Source organism: Microtus pennsylvanicus, chromosome X (genome assembly GCF_037038515.1).
Source record: "Microtus pennsylvanicus isolate mMicPen1 chromosome X, mMicPen1.hap1, whole genome shotgun sequence".
NCBI classification, from domain to species: Eukaryota; Metazoa; Chordata; class Mammalia; order Rodentia; family Cricetidae; genus Microtus; species Microtus pennsylvanicus.
In genome coordinates this window covers 8,636,019-8,656,136 of record NC_134601.1, presented here as the reverse complement: position 1 = coordinate 8,656,136, position 20,118 = coordinate 8,636,019, and the positions used below count along the sequence as shown (strand labels likewise).

General features: G+C 37.7%; 1 protein-coding gene across 2 annotated transcripts in view; it reads right to left on the bottom strand.

The window, feature by feature from the left end:
- LOC142841536 (melanoma-associated antigen 1-like) overlaps positions 1-20,118 on the bottom strand; it is a 537,355-nt gene that overhangs the window by 34,801 nt on the left and 482,436 nt on the right. Inside the window, exon 7 of one of the 2 annotated variants that reach the window (XM_075958488.1) lies at positions 19,247-19,325. The exons of the other annotated variant lie outside the window; for it this stretch is intronic. The gene's annotated coding sequence lies outside the window, so the exon portion shown is untranslated. The remainder of the gene's footprint in view (positions 1-19,246; positions 19,326-20,118) is intronic. 2 annotated transcript variants of the gene reach the window in all.

Here is a 20,118-nt window from a genome sequence, read left to right as displayed (position 1 = left end):
TTGTAGTACAAGACAGATACGTTACTGAGTGAGCTATATTTCCCAAGTCTAAATGGCACCTTTTAATTCTAAATGTCCTATCAACCTCTCTATCTCTGAGCCCCCTTTCCTTTGCCTCGTTTACCCTTGTTACATTTGTACTACTTATCAACCTCCCACTTTCTATATATTACTTATTTAGTTTATTGCTCATTATCTCTCTACCCGTCTTCTCTGGGCTACATGGTTCATGGAAGCAGAAAGCTGTCTCTTTTTATTTTTTTTTCTGCCTCCCCATCATCCACATCATTTTCTGGAACATAGGAGGTGCACAGAATGTATTTGACAAGTAAATAAGTGGATGAAGAAAAAAATATTATTTCTCATTCCCGACATAAGAAAACATACTGTTCAAGGAAGTAGTCATTGCCTCATCTCAAGATATCCTCATTGGGCTGCTTTCAGATGGTGGGAAGAATACTTAACCCTCTGGCAATTCCAACTGTTTTCACTTTATAGATGAATTTGCCTTTTAGAAAATATCCAAAATTGTGTTCTTGTGCGACTCCTAACAGTGGGAGCAGGGGCTATCTCTGACTTTTTGTGTGTGTTTTGGGGACCCTGTTTCTCATACTAGGTTGTCTTGCCCAGCCTTAATATGGAGGGGATGTGCCTAGTCTTATTGAAACTTGGTATGCCATGTTTGGTTGCTGTCCCTGGGAAGCCTGCCCCTTTTGGAAAGGAAACAGAGAAGAAGTGAAATGGGAGGTGAGCAGGAGCGACAAGGAAGAGAGGAAGGAGGAGAAACTACAGTTAAGATGTAATATAGGAAAGAAGAAAAAATAAAAATAAAAAAGAAGTACCCAAAGTCTTCCAGAAGCAAACATAGACCAAAGGTAAGTTGTATGTTATAGTTTTAGATTATAAAGATGAAATGTAAAATGCTATCAAATTCTTTGTACATGAAGAAGTAACATCTAAAGAGTTCCAGAAACCTCGTATGTGTCTGCTCTGTGTTTTGAAAGGTGAGTGGTTTTCTAATGGAGCCACTTTCAAGTGAAAGGCTCTGCGCCATCATTTTATATTCATCCTCTGCAGCACTGCTCAAAGAGAAGTCTCCACTGAATTTCGATAAGCTTGGAAAATTCTACTCGTGATTCTTACCAGATGTGTGCAGTATAGATTTCTCCTCAGTGTGCCTTTAGAATGTAGAAAGCTATTGACTCTGGTGGCACTGGAAAAAGAAACTGGGGCCGAAGAACTTTGATCTAACTAATAATGCTGGTTAACGGGAGGTTTGCCACATAATTCAGTAACAGAAAACAAAGCTTATTTGGCTTCAAGGAATCATTAGGTTTGTCTGTTTGGGTGTCTATTACTCTAAATACTGTTCTTCTTTACTAAGTTTTTTGTTTCATTATGATAATGTCATTAAAGTACTTTTTAGTCATTGAGAAGTATGGATTGATTTTTGTCTATATTGTCTCTTGGTGATGATTTGTCATATAATTGCATTTCTTATTTCTTTATTGGTCATTCTTATCAAATAGAAAAGTAACATATTGATTTAACACTATAGGTGGCCAATAAGCAGTCAAGTGAGTTACAAAAGCACTATACTCATGTAATTAATGGTTTACTTTGCTTTCTGCCCTGCTGATACTTATTCATATTTTTTGTGTCCTGGCATTAGAATAAATAGATAAAAGTGTTTATCCTTCTGTAGTTGCTGGCAGTATATTAATAAACAGGCAATCAAGTAATAATACAGCTGACTGCAATTATTTTCCCTCATTACATAGAGTCATTACATCAGACAAGCTTTAAGTTCTAGCATAAGCAATCATGAATAGCTATGCGCAGCAGTGTGCCGAGAAGTATCTAGCCAGTCTAGGGCAATCGGGAAGCATGCTATAATTGGTTAGCATGTAATACATTAGAATACATGTTACCCTTGGATAGGGAATGGACATTAAGGAGGAAGGAAGCCTTTATTTCTTTAACTTGAGTGCTGTTTGTCATGAACTTTTGAAAAATTACATTTTTTTTTTCCTCAAAAGCACTACGTGATTCCCTGCACAGTGACGGAAGCTAGGGGATCAAAAGAAGACTGGGCCTGGAGTTTATAGTCACTGTAGATGGCTCTCTTTATCTATTTGGAATCCAATTTTTTTTATAGTTCTTGGGAAACAAAGAAACCACAAATCACACATAACCAAGGCAAAGGAGTTTAGGATGTTACTATTGAAATACATTATACTTAATAAGACTTACATTAACATGAATAAACACATTATTTATAAGAATTTATATAAACAACATCTTATTTTGTTATCTAAAAATATTAGTGGTATGCAGTAATACCTGAATGGCAATTTTCAATCCTGAAAGTTCTGAGCTCTTAATTGTCCTACCTGTTGCATATGATTCCATATCCAGCCATAAGCAACTATAGCTACTCTGTGTCTCATTCTGTCTGTTTTGCCAGTGAGTACTAGGTGTCACACCTCACTTCCAGTCACTGAAGACTTCACTCATTTGTATGACCAGAATAATAACTGTCTTGATTTCCTCATATGCTTATATCGTAAAGTGTGGTTTCCCTCAATTTTGGACTTATAACATCAGAAAATTCCTTATGACCAGCTGACTAAAGGGAACATTTTAAAAATAATGCAATATTTTAATGATTCTTAAAGGATTTCATAAAACCTATTTTGGTTATGTTTGTGCCCCACTTCTCCCCAAAATTCTCCCAGATCCACCCTTTCCTTTTTATTCCCCCCACCATTTTGTGTCCCTTTTATTTAGAAGAGACTATCTTGCAGCAAATGAGCCCTGGATCTGACAATCTTTCTGCCCCCTTTTTCTTGATCTCTAAGCCTTAGGTGTGAAAATTGGAAGCCTAGCTGTTGATCGTGATACCAAGTAGATGTGTCTGCTACAGTATCCCTAGATCACGTCGATCCTCCCCCTCTCTGTCACCATTCTGATGTTATATGCACGCCCCCTTGCCTCTTTTCAACTTTAGCTTATGGACTGTTCTTCTCAAGGGTTTTTTGATTCATTTTCTTCTGCTCTGCTTCTGCTTCTCATCCTTTCTGGCTGTATTCATTGCATACCATTAAAATCCTATTGCCCCTGGCCTGCATTAGTCTACTAACATCAGAAGAAAAAGACACCTTAGCTTGTGTTGGTTCCCCAAATCTGTACCAGGACTGATTAGATGAGCACTTCAGTAATACCATGGTTTACCTTTGACTTTTTGCTCATCACTGATCATTTCCGATGAGATTTCAGGTTACCAAACACAGAATACCTGTAGTGATCTATTGTCAGTGAGCAGTTTATCCTCAAAGTGAACTCTGGAAGCTCGACAGAACTTACATATTAAAACTCTAAATGTATTCTTGTCCTTCCTTTCAAATATAAAAGTAAACACTCTTGATATTATGGACATACATTCTAATTAATCAGTCAGAATTGTATCATATTGTATAGGAATAGCACTACTTTTTACCCCAGAAAAAGTAAGGATAGTAGTTTATAAATAATGATTATATTCTCATCTTCAGTAATTAGAAAAATAGTTTGAGTGGAACAGATGAATGGTTTTCCACAGCTGAATCGAAATGAAAATAATTAGCATAGTATAAAAAGTTTGCCTTAGAGACAAGCTATTTTTAGAACTCTATCCTTGCAAATACCCTACAGGATTCTAGACAAAATAAAAAAATAAATAAATAAAAGATGAAAGAAAGCTGCCACAAACAGCTCTAAGTGCTTATTCTGAATAACAATGACAGATGCTTAGACTTGGAAAAACAAAGTAAGAAATAAATCAAAATTTCACTCAAGCAACTGTCTACACACACACACACACACACACACACACAAACACACACTTAGAAAATCCCATAAACTGCCAAGGCCACATCTTGAAGATCAGGGACTCGCAAAGGTAGGAACGTGATTAGAAAGCCCTGGCAAATTGAAAACGATATGGGGATTTGTTTACAACTTGAGAAGAAAAAATAAAATCTCCCATCACAGGAAGGATAGAGTTCATTAATTTTCCATCTCCTGAAGGCAGAAGTCAATTGACCAAAAATAGGACACCTAAATTTGAAAATTATTATTTACCTATTGCTTCGAAATAGCCTAACATCATTAAACAAAATAACAAGGCACAAAATTCAGAACTAAATTAGTCATATAAACAGTATTTTATAGATATTGGCTCAAATAAATGTATATCACTCCCCAAAGAAGGGCACAACCCTAAAACATTCAATGAGGTGGATTTTTTTTAAATGTATCAGCTACCAATAAGAAATCAGAATGATTAATATGAAAACAATTCTAATGCTGAAAATTATTTTGAGCTCATTGCACACTCCAAATTTCTTTTGATAAATGCACCTATGGCAAAGAGCTTTGTAAATAAAAATTACAATACTGCTGTTGTGGGAAGTTCTGGATTATGTAGAATCTGAAATGAATGATCAAGACGTTCTGGCCAGGCGGTGCTGGTGCACGCCTTTAATCCCAGCACTCCGAAGGTAGAGGCAGGCAGATCTCTGTGAGTTCGAGGCCAGCCTGGTCTACAAGAGCTAGTTCCAGGACAGACTCTAAAGCAAAGCTAAAGCTACAGAGAAAATCTATCTAGAAAAAAGAGAAGTTCCTATCAAATATCTCTACATGTGTGCCTTCTTTACATTTTCATTTTGCCCAATTTTTCTTTTTTCTTTTCTTTCTTTCTTTGTTTTGATACTACAGGGTAAATAGCCCTGGCCAACCTTGAACTCATTTTGCAGATCATACTGCCCTCAAATTTATAGAGATCTAACTGCTTCTGCTTCCCGTGTGCTAGGATTAAAGGTGTGTGCCACCATTCTCAGCTCCTCTAAGCATTTTCAATTGAGTATGAACAAACTGGATTCATCCTCGTTCTCATCCCTTTCAAAATCCAAAAGTTTGTGCCACCATGGCTTCTCCTAAAAATATAGCATTCACTGGAATATGCTTGGCTTACCAGTAGCTACATTCTTAAGGAAACTGATTCTCCTGCTCCCAGTAGTAACAACTATCATCAGTTCCTCAGTTAGTTTCAAAATCAAGTTTGAACTATTGACCTTGTATTTTATTAGTAGATCTGGCAACTCCAAAAACCAGGAAAGAGTAGAAAATAGTACATAAACACCAAAGAAAAATACATTAAGAATAATAATTTGTTTGAAGGATACATTTGTGACTATGATCATTTGTGTATGTCTTTACAGTACAAGGTATTTGGAACACTTACTAAAATTAGAGATTCTGTAAGGCTGATCAGTGAATCTGTTTTACTTTCTGAGCTCTAGGCAAGTTTTATTTATTAAAATACAAATGAAATATCACTACAGGAGGGGTCAGAGACAGGTTGACTCAAGGCAAATGCCAGCTGGATAGCAGACCAGTCTAGATGACATGGTAAACTCCAGGTTCACTTACAAATCCTAGTTCATAAGAATTTTTTAAAGGTTGAAAGCAAGAGAGGAAGAGCATCAACATCAGTCTCTCGCCCCTGCACAGGCACAGGAAAAGATACTCACACACTTAAGTGTATACAGCACACATACACAGAGAGAGCACATTACCGGGTTGGGTTTAATTTGTAAATATGAATGTGAACGTAGAGCTGAAGCTATAGTTGAGTTGGTAGCATACTTGCCTAGCATGCCTGAAGCCCTGAGCTCCACTCTGCACTGCGTAAACTGTGGTGGTAATGAACACCTCTAATCTCATCAATCGGGGGGTAGAGCCAAGAGAATCAGAAGTTCAGGCTCATCGTCAGTTACACTGTGGGTTTGAGACCAGTCCAGATTACATTAGACACTGTCTGAAAAAATCTGATGTTAAAGACATAACGTCGGTATATATACATGACACACAGAAATCAAGCTAAAACTGAGCTAAAGGTTTGCTCCCTGCAGCCTACCTGTCATATTACTGGAAGATGCTCAGAGAGAAATGCTATCAAGGTCTTTCTTACTCAGCTGTGATCCCTGTGAGCTATAATACCAATCTGTCAGGCAAGATGTATCCACTGGTGCAGTAGCCACATGCCTGATTGGCGAGTAACCAACAGCTTTCTGATTGAACTTGAGTTCTGTTCCATGGGAAGAAACATATGCCTAAAATTGCAAACCAATTCAAAGAACTATAGCTGGGGCAGTCACAAGTCCAAGTGAGGAACTTACTACTGATGTTTTAAAATACTGCTGCTTCTTAAATATTTAGGTTCTACACATAAACTAGAGCTGTTTTGAGCCCTGGCCAAAGAAGCTTCAGTGTGCTCCTGACAGCAAATCCATTCAGAGTCTCATAACCAGTAGGTGACTGTTGTGTGCTCAACTCTAACTAGGATATCTGTATAAACCCCCGAATGCTAGAGCACATCTTGGACGAAGGGGTAGGAAGACTGAAAGAGACAGTGTATGAGGAGAGTGCTGTAGAATGCTGTCTTCGGAACATAGCATAGTCATCGTAGCCATGAACTCACAGCAGCTGTGGTCACCTACACAGGACCTGCTCTCACACACACACAAAAATACATGAAAATAATGGTGGCTCATTGGGAAGAAGAAAGTCAGCAGGAGTCTAACTGACAAAAGAAGAATAATAGTGATGAATATATTCACAACATATATTATAAAAATTATCTAAAATAAGACTGTATTATGACATCACTCACCTCATTCTCAATTGGCCTTTTTTGGGGCCTCTTATTAGATTGTTCCTGTCACCCAGGTATGTGTAGCAAGTTGTTCCTTTTTCACTTTGAGACCATATATGCTCCTCTATGTCCTGCGTTACCATTAAATTATTTTCTTCTTTTCAAAGTTACATCTTTTGAACTTCCTAGTTGGGTCAAAACTCTCAGTATATAGTACCACAATATAGGAACAACAGGTTACTGGTTAATGTTATGACTATTGTTCGTAGGCTGGAGAATCTTTAAATCTTGTTCTGCTTCCATTTTGATTAACAAATATTTGGTTAATTTTTTTCTTGCATTTGTTAGAAGCAGTTAGAGAGGCCAAACTGCACTTTCTGCACTTTTCCAGAACATAGTTTTACCCAACTATCCAATTTTATTGGCTGAAAGTTCAATTTTCCACAAAACACAAGAGCATAAATATGATCAGTCAAATCCTCTGTCATAAATTAGAATATCCTTTCACAAGTTTCCAGTATCATTTCTTACTTCCACTATCTCATTAGAATTAATTCACCCATATTTCCATAAAGATACTATTCTTCCCTGGTGGCTGGTTTCCACTGTACAAGAAAATTCCATGCAGACTACTCAGGAGAAAATCCAACAGTCCAACTCAGCTATAGAAACTGTGTACTACAATACCAACCTATGAACGAAGATGTGCCTACTGGTGCAATAGTGTCATAGCTATTTGGGGTAACCAATTATTTTCTGATTGGATTTGATACCATTCCTTGGGAGGTAATACATGTCTGGTGGTGTAAACCCAGAAAAGTATTGTGGCTGCAAAAATTAAAGATTATCTGGGATGGGGTAAACCCACTATTTTTTCTTACTAAATGAATAGGTGGCAAAACTGAATATTTATGTTTATACTTATATATGAGTGTTGCTCTCAGCCATGGTCAAAGAAACTTATTTTTTATTACCTTTATTTATTGTCAATAAGTGACTGCTAAATTCTTAACCCTCAACAAGACATCTATACCATGCTCTACAAGGTGTAAGGAACAAAACAAAAGAGGGTATAACAAGAATGACAGAGGAGAGGATAAGGGTCAGTGCTATTAAACACTGTATTCTGAATAAAACATGATCCACATGAGTCATGAACTCACAACAACAGTGGTTACCTGTACAAGACTGGACCCTTCAACACAAAGGTAGAGGCTCATGGTTCCCTAGCAAGTCATGAGGAGCTTTTGACAGATAATGGTTTCAGGAAGAGAGAATGTTTTTTTTTTCAGTGTTGTAGTCACTGGTTACATTTTCCAAGACCCATCGGAGGAGAAAAAGGAGGAGGGGAGGGGGAAAAGGGAGGGAAGGAAGTATGGAGAAGAAAATGAAAAAGGAGAAGGAAGAGGATGATGATGACAACGAGAAGAATAAGAATAATTAGATACAACAAAATAGGATTAAACTTAGTTTCTAAGAAAAGGAAGTGAAAACTGAAGAAGGCTAGTTGGGAAGGAGGTGAGCGAGAGTTTGAGGAGGGTAGGGCATGAATTTGATGAGAAAATATTGTATTCATGAATGAAATTTTCAAAAGAATAAAAGCATTTTAAGAAAGAATTTTGCTCATCTTTACCTGTGTATTTTCTAAGGACATCAAGACTTTTCTAGAGATCATTTATTTTCTTTCTGAATCCTCAACAGAATTGCTCTTGCATGGAAATGTCAGATTTCCCTACACTGCTCCTCTAAATTTGTCTAGCTTCTACCTATTTTAAAGCACTAAAGTCACCTTCATCTCATCAAATATACATGCAACAGTCTAATACATTCCCTATTGTTCACACCAAATAAGATTTCTTTATATTGACCTCTCTAGATTCTGAGAATCACGTTGTTCATTTAATACCTTCCCAGCCTTCCTATGTCCAGTTGGTTCTTGAACTCCACTCTAAATACAGTTCCTTACACATTACCTGCTACTCTCTCCTGATCAGTGTATCTCTGGAATAGCTATCAGATATTCTAGCAGTTCAGACACCACTAAGGAATTAGAAGTTCTGAGGATGAGTACTGAAAAATCTGAATTTTACATCTTTATAGCTGATTATTTGGTTTAATAACGTCCCCGAACATTTTCCCTAGACTAAAACAGCTTCCAAAAGACTGGCACTTCATCCTTCTGTGAATTGTTTTCCTTTCTCCATCCCTGTTGCTTTGGCTGCAATAAATACTCAATAAAAGTGTTAAATTTTAATTTAATGTGGCCACAGGGGGATTGTAGAACAGAAGATATAGCTGCAAATCCCAGGAATTTTATAACACTTTCTACAACTTAGTTTTCAGTGGGTTTTATTATAAAGGGAAGGAAATATACTCAGTGGCTTTAAATATATCAAAATCTGTCATTTTTTGTTCTCCCACACTTATGATCCACGACTGGGATTTCAAAATAAACATAATATAATGTACAGCTCCCATTGACATCTACTGCACTAGAAAAGGTCTCTAGCAATTCTTAATCACCATGAGAATAATGTTATTGCTCTTCATTCCTGCAGCTTTTAATATCTGTACACTGTATTTAATCATCTGGACCCCCTAATTTACTGACATTTAAATGATCTCAAATTATATTTCCTGGAGCACAGTTCCAAATAAGGAACTTTAAAAAGATAACACAGGGTCTTATTAGTTACAAATTATGCTGTTGGCTGCCATGTGCAGCTTCTATTCTTTCCTGAAAAAGAATTATCCTTTTTAAAGAATTTTATTTTAATTTTACAAGTGTCTGTATAATTACATAACCATCAGAATTTTTATATTGTATCAATAATATATATCATAAAAAATAAGAGGCTCCTTTCTCATTTCAATGCTGATCAGATTCAATAGTGGAAGCATGTATAATATTTTTTTTGTTTCCATTGTATTTCCATTACATGTGTCACTATGTTTTGTCTTTAACACATCCCAGTAAGACTAACAGAGCTACAGCTATTCAAAATATCCCTAGTGAGACTAACAGAGCTTCTATTGTACCATTTTATATATGACTCAAATAACTTGCATGTAAGCCTAAACGGTGTGATTTAGTGGTGTGCCTAAAGCATACTACTAAATACTGCCATATAGTGTTGTCATACAACTATATAAAATATTTGCCAAAGGCTTTAGCTAGCTACAGTTCTGGCACATGCTGCTATGATCTAACTTCCCACATGTCCCCCACCAACATATGGAGGTTATTGATCATGTACTTGCTAACTGGTATTTTCAGTGTAATTGGCCCCCACAAGCTCATGGAGAATGGCATTATTGGGAGGTGTGGCTTTGTTGGAGTAGATATGGCCTTGTTGGAGGAAGTATGTCACGGTGGGGGTGGCTTTTGAGGTCTCACATATGCTCAAGCCACTCCCAGTGTCTCAGACCACTTCCCATTGCCTGCAAGTATGATGTAGGACTCTCAGCTCCTCCTTCAACACCATGTCTGCCTGCATGCCACCATGCTGCACCATAATGATAATAGACTAAACCTCTGCAACCATCAGCCAACACAATTAAATGTTGTCCTTTGTAAGAGTTGCCATGGTCATGGTTTCTCTTCATAGCAACAGAACCCACTAACTAAGATACTAGCAATATGCTGGCAAACTGATCATTTCAATTTCTATAAGTATTTTTCTGAGACAGTGAGCTGCCATTGTTCATGTGGCACCTATTCTGCACACATGCAGTCGGGCCAGCCTATTCTTACTGGAAAAGGGTGGTAGAGTATAATTTTTTTCTGTCAACCAAATACAAAACCTACTGTTTATCCATATTTCTACAAAGACAGTGTGCACAAGCCCTGACCTACATAGAAGGGTGACACGAAGTGAATATTGCCTGGTTATTTTTTTATTTTTTATTTTAATTTTTTTATTGCCTGGTTATTTAAGATGTTCAATAAGAATATCTAGCTGGGGAAAGGACATAAAAGTAAAAGGGGACCCTTTGGGATGTGGAAATAAAGAGAAAAAGAAAGAGGGAAGCAAATATAACCAAAGTACAGCATATGCATATATAGAAATGCCATAATGAAAGTCATTACTTCACACAATTATAATAAGCTAATAAAAATGCACTTCAGATTACATGATCCCTCAAAATGTGGGGCTTTGAGAGTTCATTAAGATTCTGTATGTTGCTTATGAAAAATGCCCACTATTCTACTCTTTATTATTCTAAGTATTACTGATTCATGGAAGAGAGGTAGTATCAAAGCTCAGTCATGGAGTTTAATGGAAACTACCTGGAGTGTTTTTTTTTCAGTAACTTGGATTTTATGGAAGTTAAATAACAAAATCAAAAATAGTCAGCCAATGCAATGCTGTACCAGTAACATAAGGTACTACCTATGTCTCTCCATTCATTACACAGAAAGAATTCTAGCAACATCAGAAGTATCATTAATAGGTGGACGAGAAAGGACACCAAGAGCTGACAAGTATACAGAGAAGATAGAATCTGCTGCTTCAGTGGACTTCATGATTTTTTGCTCCATTTCTGTAGTGATGAGGCAAGCAGGCCTGCTTTTCGTCCCACCCAGCTCCCGCACGGTTAGCTTAGACCCAGAATAATTACATGGAAACTGTATTCATTTAAACACTGCCTGGCCCATTAGTTTCAACCTCTTATTGGCTAATCTTCACATCTTGATTAACCCATTTCTAATAATCTGTGTAGCACCACGAGGTGGTGGCTTACTGGGAAAGATTCTGGCCTACATCCATCTTGGGTCGAAGAATCATGGCGTCTGACTGACTCTTCTTTCTTTCTCCCAGCATTCTGTTCTGTCTACACCACCTATCTAATTTCTGCCCTATCAAAGGCCAGGGCAGTCTATTTGACCAATGAAAGTAAAACATAGACAGAAGATCCACCTACATCATATCCCCCTTTTCTGTTTAAACAAAACAGAAAGGCTTTAACTTTAACATAGTAAAATTACATACAACAAAACAGTTATAAAGCAAGAATTACAGTCACAATATTTATATCTATTTTATCTTTTATCATAACTAAGGAAAACCATAACTATCTATATATTCTTCAACTTCATCAAAGACTCCAGAAGGATATAATATCTAAAACTCTAGAAATGACAGAGACAACTCACTGCCTGGACAGTCACCCAAAGTTCTTCTGTACCATTGGGGTATCCATCTTTGGCCTACAGGCCCATAGTATGGAGCAGACATTTCCATGAAGCCGGAAAATTCAAAGACAGCTCAGTCACTTTTTGCTGTGTACTGAAGAATGTCTTCCAGACTCTTTCATGAGTCAGGAACCCTGAAGGACCATCTCACCTATAGGCAAGTTCAGCAGTCCTCTCTCTGTGGGTTCTTTGTGTCCAGCTTATGCATCAGTCCAGGCAAGAGCAGTTTCTTGCCCAAATGGCTAACCAACTCCATAAGACAAGACCAAGCAGAAAAACAGGGGTGTTGCCAGGAGCAGAAGTATGTCAATGTCATGAAAAGCCCTAAGTTATTAAAACATTTTAAATGCCATATTCTGCAGTGTTTGAAAGATATGAAGAATGCCTATTTAACTGAAATATATGTATAAACTCAAACTAACATGACTACAAACTTTACTATTATCTATGATTAGCCATTAACAACCTATATTTCCTAATTAAACATTACATTTTAAAATGAACTACACAATTACAATACCTTAATCAAGAGCAGAAATACATATACATATAACAGACTTGACCTTAAATTTATATTAACAAAGCAAAATTTATACCAATGTAAATTATTCATATCTATATCATATCCCCCTTTAAATGTAAAAGAACATTTATAAACAATATTTGGGAATATCGACGTAGTTATTTCTCTCCAAACTGCTTCCTGCTGGATGGGGGTGCTGTTAATCAGATTTTTCATGGCGTAACCTGTGTGCCAGGTTCATCTCAGTCGGCAGTTGAGTGAAATAATTTTTTGAGGGTGTTCACAGCAACCTTTCAGAAGAGCGTGGTCTATCATACCATATTGGGATAGAAGCAATCCACAGAGTCTCATCCTCTGTGAAAACAAAAGACCCTCTCCAAAGCATCATATCCTTAGACCCAAATTTGGAAATCATGATACAATTAGAACATACATGTTGGATCAGCTTCGCAGCCCATTTAATGAACTGATTTTTTTTTGTAGTTGGTTCCTTCACAGTCAAAAGTTTTAAAGAAAACACAATAAAATACATAATCCAGACCGTCTGTGAATTTTCTATTTTTACATGGCTTATTTTTACTCTTTCACTTTACTTTATTCTGTCTCTTTAAAGACTTTACCCTTTCTTAAAAAGACATTAACTTTATTTTCTATATTGTTTTTCTTCTCTCTCTCAAGCCTATGTATACTCATCCAACATTGTGACCCATTTAGAGGTCTTTTATGTCTGAATCTGTCCTATTGTGAATCTGTAATTTTTTACTATCCAGGAGCATTTTTGCTTTGCAGTTTTAAATCACTAAGCACTTAAGAATCTAAGCTGTGACATTCCTAGGTCAAAAACAGGTACTGCCTGCTTGTCCCACCCAGTCCAACAAGGAGGAGCCGCTTATGACTCTGAACCAGTTGCTCCTCGGAGCTGCAGATTGGAGGGCTGCTCTGGATGTTGGCTCCACCTCTCTCCAATTTCAAAATGGTGGAAGTACCATTTCTGCTAGGTCTGGGGCCACCAGGTAGGAGCTGCACTCAGCACTTTAACTCTGAGACTGAGTGTGCGGCACATAAACTCTTTCTTTTTGAGTTACAGCCAAATCTACCATGCAGAGCACTGTGCAGCCTGAAAATATTTCTCTGTATGGTGGCCAGAATCTGCCATGCTCTTCTGCCTGCCTAAGCCTGATCCCACAGTCTGTCCAGGCAGGGAGTGCTGAGCCATTAACATGGTCTCAGAGTACTTTCTTTCGGATCCCGTGGGGGAACACAAATATCCAGTCCCATAAAAGCCATTGAAATGCTTTAAAGCCAGAGTTTGTACTGGTGGCACAGCCCCATGAAGCCACGTTTTAAAATGAAGCCGCTTTTTTCCCGCCACTATTGCCGAAACAGAAAATCTCACTATGGCACGTCCTAGCAAACAGCAAAACGCTGTGGTAAACTCTCTCTCCATTTTTTAAAGCCCTCTCAGGTTTTTAAGTGGATTTAGTCCATCACGTTGGAGTGCCAATTTGTAATGAGGACCAGCAGGCTGCGTCCCGCCACAATCAGGAATGGAAAACTTACTGCCCAACCTTCAGCTCCCACCTACCGCCAGTCATTTCTCATTGCTACATTGAATTACCTATGCCAATTAGTCTATAAAAGGGGGTTTATTTTGGCTTCTGGTTTGCAGTTTAGAATTAAGTGGCCCCATTGCTGAGGACTTATAATGAAAGAGTACATCCTGGTAGGAATGTGAGGTGGAGCAAGACCACTAATATCTTAAGCTGAGGGCAAAAAATGGGAAGAGGTTATGTTCCCAGAATTACCTTCAAGATTATTATTTCACTCAATTCCCATAAGGCTCCTTATCCTACCCATTGCACAAGCTTCAAATAACCCAACCTTGGGGATCAAATCTTAAATACATGAACCTTCAAGAAACTAGCAAGATCCAAACTACAGGACAGTTCCTTATGGGACTACCTGATAGTCCCCACAGGGGAAAAAGCCACTTGGCCCAACATCGTATCTCCTTTCAAGCCTTTATCCAATGGTTCACAAATGTGAAATATGAAGAAATATGAAGTCCTGATTCCTGAATTCAACTGTGAATCTCTCCAAGGAGCCATCACCAATTTAGAGCTCTCCAAGTATTGGTCAAGACTTGTAACTGGCTTTTTCCGCATCAATTCTTCTTCTTTTCTTCCTATGCATATAAATCACATGTTTGCTAATCCTCATCACAAATTCTGATTCTTATAATTATAGTCTACAATATTTTCACCTTCTTGGCTATATACCTCTATCTATGTGTGTGTATGTGTGTGTTTGTGGACATTAGTCCCAAAGCTGAAAGGGGGAACAAAAGCTTTATATTAAAATAAACCTAAATTTTGATTGCTATATGACAGGAATTTTAATACACTAGTCACAGACAGTCCATTTAACATTGTAAACAACTGAGAAAACTAAGGAGTCTGTTTGATATTCTGTCCATGAGCAGAAAGGGAGCTCTTATGGAATGAGCTGGAAAGTCAGTATTATAAAAAATTAAAGTGTTTTCCTGATTTCACCTCACTGTGTCCAGCCTGGTCAATAAACTAGTTACACAGGTCACACTACAGTTTTCCTGGCATCTGAAGTTCATTCTTCTCTGACATTCAATTTTGAAGATGATTGCTGTTGCCTTCATTTCATCTTCGTAGGAAGTCATGCAGTGATTTCTGTGATGCTGCCAGAACTAAAGACATGTTTGTCAGTCATTTGGATGAACCTTCAGAAAGGCTCCTTCATTGGTTCATTCCGTTTCTCCTCAATGGTGGCAGCAATTTTTTCATTTCTGAAAAATTTAAAGTGACTCAACCATATCTGCTGAATTGCCTAATGAGTCTCAGTTGAATATGAATTTGAAAGTAAATAATAATGTGGTCTGCTCAACATGCATTTTAAAGTGAAGTGTAAGAAAAATATCCTCATTTGGTTAGATAACTGTCTGTACAAGCAAGAAGGATTTAGGACATATTTTGAGTGATGGGAAGGTACTTAGGATGAGATGGATATTCTCATTTGAATATCCAAGTTACATGCATTTGAAAGTAAATAATAATGTATGTTTTCTAAGCACTATCTATCCTGAATTATAAATTGCACTAGGAGTTGACAGATAACTCAAGAAAGCTATCAAGATGAAAGGTGATCCCCTGGTGCAGTATACTGACAGTCATCCGAGAGAAAACTGCAAAGACATTTTAGCAGAAAAACAGCCTCATGCTGGCTCCCTATCTGTCAGCCTCTGTTCATTATCAAGTTGGCAAAAATAGACATTTTTAAATTTGTCTATTTGTGTTATTGGAATCTACGAAGTATTACTCTTGTCTCCACATCCAGCATGTGTCCCTGTATCACAAAATACGGAGAAACCTTTGTAAGGTACGATGGATGTTTGTTTTAGAATGCCACAGATGGTTTTGGCTATAGACACATTTTTACATACGTAACCAAAAGCAGAACCCAGGCACTCCCATTACTCACACACACCAAACCAGAAGCCTTGGAAATTGTGAACCGGAAGGAGTTTGGAGAAAATTGACTTGAAACTGATTGCTTTCATTCTTATCTTCCATGGAGGACCTAGAATACCTAAACACCCTCCATCTGACTACTGCTCTTCAACTTCAGCTCAATACAGAAAAGTGAACAGATAAGAGTATATACAATCATGTCTCTATCCCTTGGGTACAGAGGGCGTTCAATAGGACAGTACTGACAGCTGAAGTCAAGGTTATATAGCCACTAGGAAAATATAAGCATGGGGAAATGTTCAGTTCTTTAATCTTAATGTGGATCATGGGATTTAGCAAATCTAACATATATCTCTGGAGGTTCTGTACGAGCTGTGAGGGAGAGAAGCAATCAATCATCCTAATCAGCTGTAAGGCCTCCAAACCACAGCAATGACCAGCACAGAAAGGTATCTCCTATGGTGCAATAGTGACATTTATATCTTGTGGGTAATGAACAGCCATCTAATTGGACTCAAGACCTGCTCAGTAGGAGGGAATTTATGCCTGGTACTATAAATCTGGTCAATTATCTGTGGCTAGTGAGGTCATAGACCCTAAAGGAGAACCTACTATGGCTACTGTCTTAAGCCAGTACAATTTCTTACCGCCTTCTAAATACTTCTCCTTATACCCACAGAGTAGTATAGCTTTCACTTCTCCTAAAAGAAGCTTCTTTTTTTGCAGCAGATGATGTGAATAATAGTAAAACATAACTGGTGAAAATGCTGAGAAAAAAACTGATCATTGTGTCCTTATCCCAGTTGATACAGTTATCGCCCAACCCATAGGTCTAAAGTTCAGGGGACACCGCAAAAGAGAGCAGAAAGATTGTAAGAGCCAGAGTGCCAGGATTCCTGTCAAAAGACTGTGTCTCTTATATAGAAGCTATTTGCACCCATGAAATCTCAACATGTCCATGTGGAGGGGGGAATCTCACAATGCTCTATCCCTAGATGAAGAGCTATAGGCAGTTAATGACTGTTTAAGAGGGAGAATCAAGACTTCCGAAGGGATGAGTCCTCTAGTTAGCTATCCAATACCACAATCAGCCCTAAATACATATACAGAAACAACATTAAACAGACTCAGTAGGAGAAAATTGTGGGATAGGTAAATTGGAGGAGTTAAAGAGGGGGAGATGGTTTAAATACAATATTCAAGCATGAAATACTCAAAAAATAAATTAAGAATTATTAATAAAATTTAATTTATCTTCACCTAGAAAACATTAAGACTTCTTAAAGCAACTACACTAGGCCCAGCACTGAGTTTAACATCACAGGAAATAGAGAAATGAATGAGATATGGAGTGTTTTAAGTTAGTGTTCTCTTGCTGTGAAGAGATACCATGATCATGGCAACTCATAAAGAAAAACATTTAATTGGGGCTGGTTTACAGTTTCAAAGGTTTAGTCCATTATCATCATAGTGAGGAGCATGGCTGTACACAGGCAGACATGGTACTAGAGAAGTAGCTGAGACTTCTACGTTTTTTATCTGCAGGCAGCATGGAGAGCCACTAGGCTCATCTTGGGTTTTTGAAACCTCAGATCCCACCTTTAGTGACATGCTTCCTCCAACAAGGCCACACCTACTTCAACAAGGCCACACCTTCTAATCCTTCTCAAGTATTGTCACTCTCTAATAGTATAGCATAGCATCCAAATATATAAGCCTATGGGGGCCAATCTTACTCAAACCATCACATGGATCATGCCTTCAAACATTTACATTTTACAGAGGAAAATAGACATGAGTACAAAACCCTGTGGCATATGCTTTAACAGCCCTGTAATAGTAATATTCACAAGCACACTTACTAAAGAATTGGTATGACAATGCCGAAGATACAGCATTGACGTCATCACTTAAGAGCCACAAATACTTTATCTTCTATCTCACAATTTTTATTCTACAACACTCCTATAGATGAACCATTTTTGGCATCCTTAAGTGTTTCTATTTCATCAGAATATTAGCTCACCAAGGCCAGCTGGACTGTGACTGAAAAAGCATGGGATAAAACCGGACTCTCTGACCATGGCAGACAATGAGGGCTGATGAGAAGCCAAGGACAATGCCATGGGGTTTTGATTCTACTTCATGTTCTGGCTTTGTGGGAGCCTAGCCAGTTTGGATGTTCACCTTCCTAGATGTGGACGGAGGGGGGAGGACCTTGGACTTTCCACAGGGCAGGGAACCCTGACTGCTCTTTGGACTGGAGAGGGAGGGGGAAAGAAGTGGGGGGAGGAGGAGAAGGGTGGGAGGAGGGGGAGGGAACTGGGAGGCTGGGAGGAGGCAGAAACTTTTTTTTTCTTTTTCTCAATAAAAAATTTAAAAAAATATATTATTTTTCAAAGTAAAGTATGATGTGTTTTAAATCTCCATTCTGTGTTTAAAAAGGCCTCAAAGATGATCTCATTTTAACTAGATATGGAAACACGAAACAGAAACCAAAATGAAAGCAAATAGTTTTCAACAAGGAAATAATGGGAGAGACACATTTGTTTCTAAAAAAAAAAAAAAATGTGACACTTTACTTCAACCCAGCAAGTCTCCTTGGGTTTCTAAAAAGCAGGCAAGGTGTCAGAATATACTATTACTTCTTATTATTTCTGTCTCAAATAAATGAATTCATTATTTAAATTATATCCTTCCCTGTAGGGAAGCATGATTGGTATATTATTTATTTATAAGGAATTAATTAAAATGTTATAAATTATCTTAATTTTGTCTTATTTTGTATCAATGAATTTATTTCAAATTTCAGAAAGTGAAGCACATATATGTCTCAACCACTTACCTCTTGCAGCATTAAGTTTTGAACAAGAGAACATCCATTTGTGAAAGCTAGAGTTTGGAAATAGGAGTTTCCGAAGTCTGATTGCCTATTGTAGATACTTACATGTTCAAATAGGAACTAATTTTATCTCCTATTAAGTTTATTACATAATATCAATCAGCTGATAAAGATTAGGATTGTATGGGTTCATCCTTGTTAGTTGTACAAAACATCTATCAATCTTTGTGCGCAGATGGTTATTCCAAGCAAGGTAAACTGGGGCTGGACCCTAACTTTTAAAAAAAAATCCACTCATTTCTTGGTTCCCTAAGAATGGTGTTGACTCCTATCTTTGACACAGTGGACCTAAAAGGTTTTGCTTAGCTGCAGGACACCGATAGCTTCTGCATAGGAGAACAAAGTCCACACTATTCTGCCACACTCAGGGAGCAACCTGCATTACACTAGGGTTACAGTAACCAGCTCAGCGCTTAAGAGCACTTACTGTTCTTCCAGAGGTCCTGAGTTCAATTCACATGGTAGCTCACATTCATCTGTAATGGTATCTTGCGCCCTCTTGTGGCCTTCAGGCATACATGCAGACAGAACACATAATAAAAAAAAATCATTAATTTTTTTTTTAGCAAGATGACTTTTAGGAATATGCTCAAAATAATAATTTTACTTCATTGCATCATTCTAGAAGAATTTTACACTTTTAATCACAGAGTCATTTCTGACATTCTGAATAGTCATTATGACTAGCTATTTCAACAGGAAAATGTGAGATGATATTCCAAATAATCCTATAGGTAGCATTACTCTGCCACACCAACTCCAGTGTCGTCTGTGTGACATGACATATGTCATTATGCTGGATTGGAGCTACATGTCCCATGGGACTAGGCTTCCTGGAGGTCAATGGCAGATGGCCTGGTATTAGCCACCGCTGAGGCATAGATGGGTTTCTCGAGTAGCTGGCTGTGCGGGATATGAGCTTTGCACAATTTATTTCATAATAATGATAGTCTTTATATATACAAGACAAGGATAATTCTCTTCAGGAACAGTTCTGGGATAAGAAAGCACAGTATGGGAATGTATAAGACTACAGCAGAACCTTTGTCATACACAGGGTGTATGATGAGCAAGGGTTAATGTTGATGGACAAAGACTGTTATATTATACTTTCAACTTTATGGATAGGCTTGCTAGATCCCAACCCCCATGGTGTCTGCTGTATAAGAAGGTACTAAAAAGTATATTTCAACAAGTGCAGAGAACTGATTGGGTATATTTGGTCACTAGATGAAATAAAGGGTTAGGAAGAGGAAGGGCCATGATAGCGATAATGAGACAGAAACTTTCTATTCATAA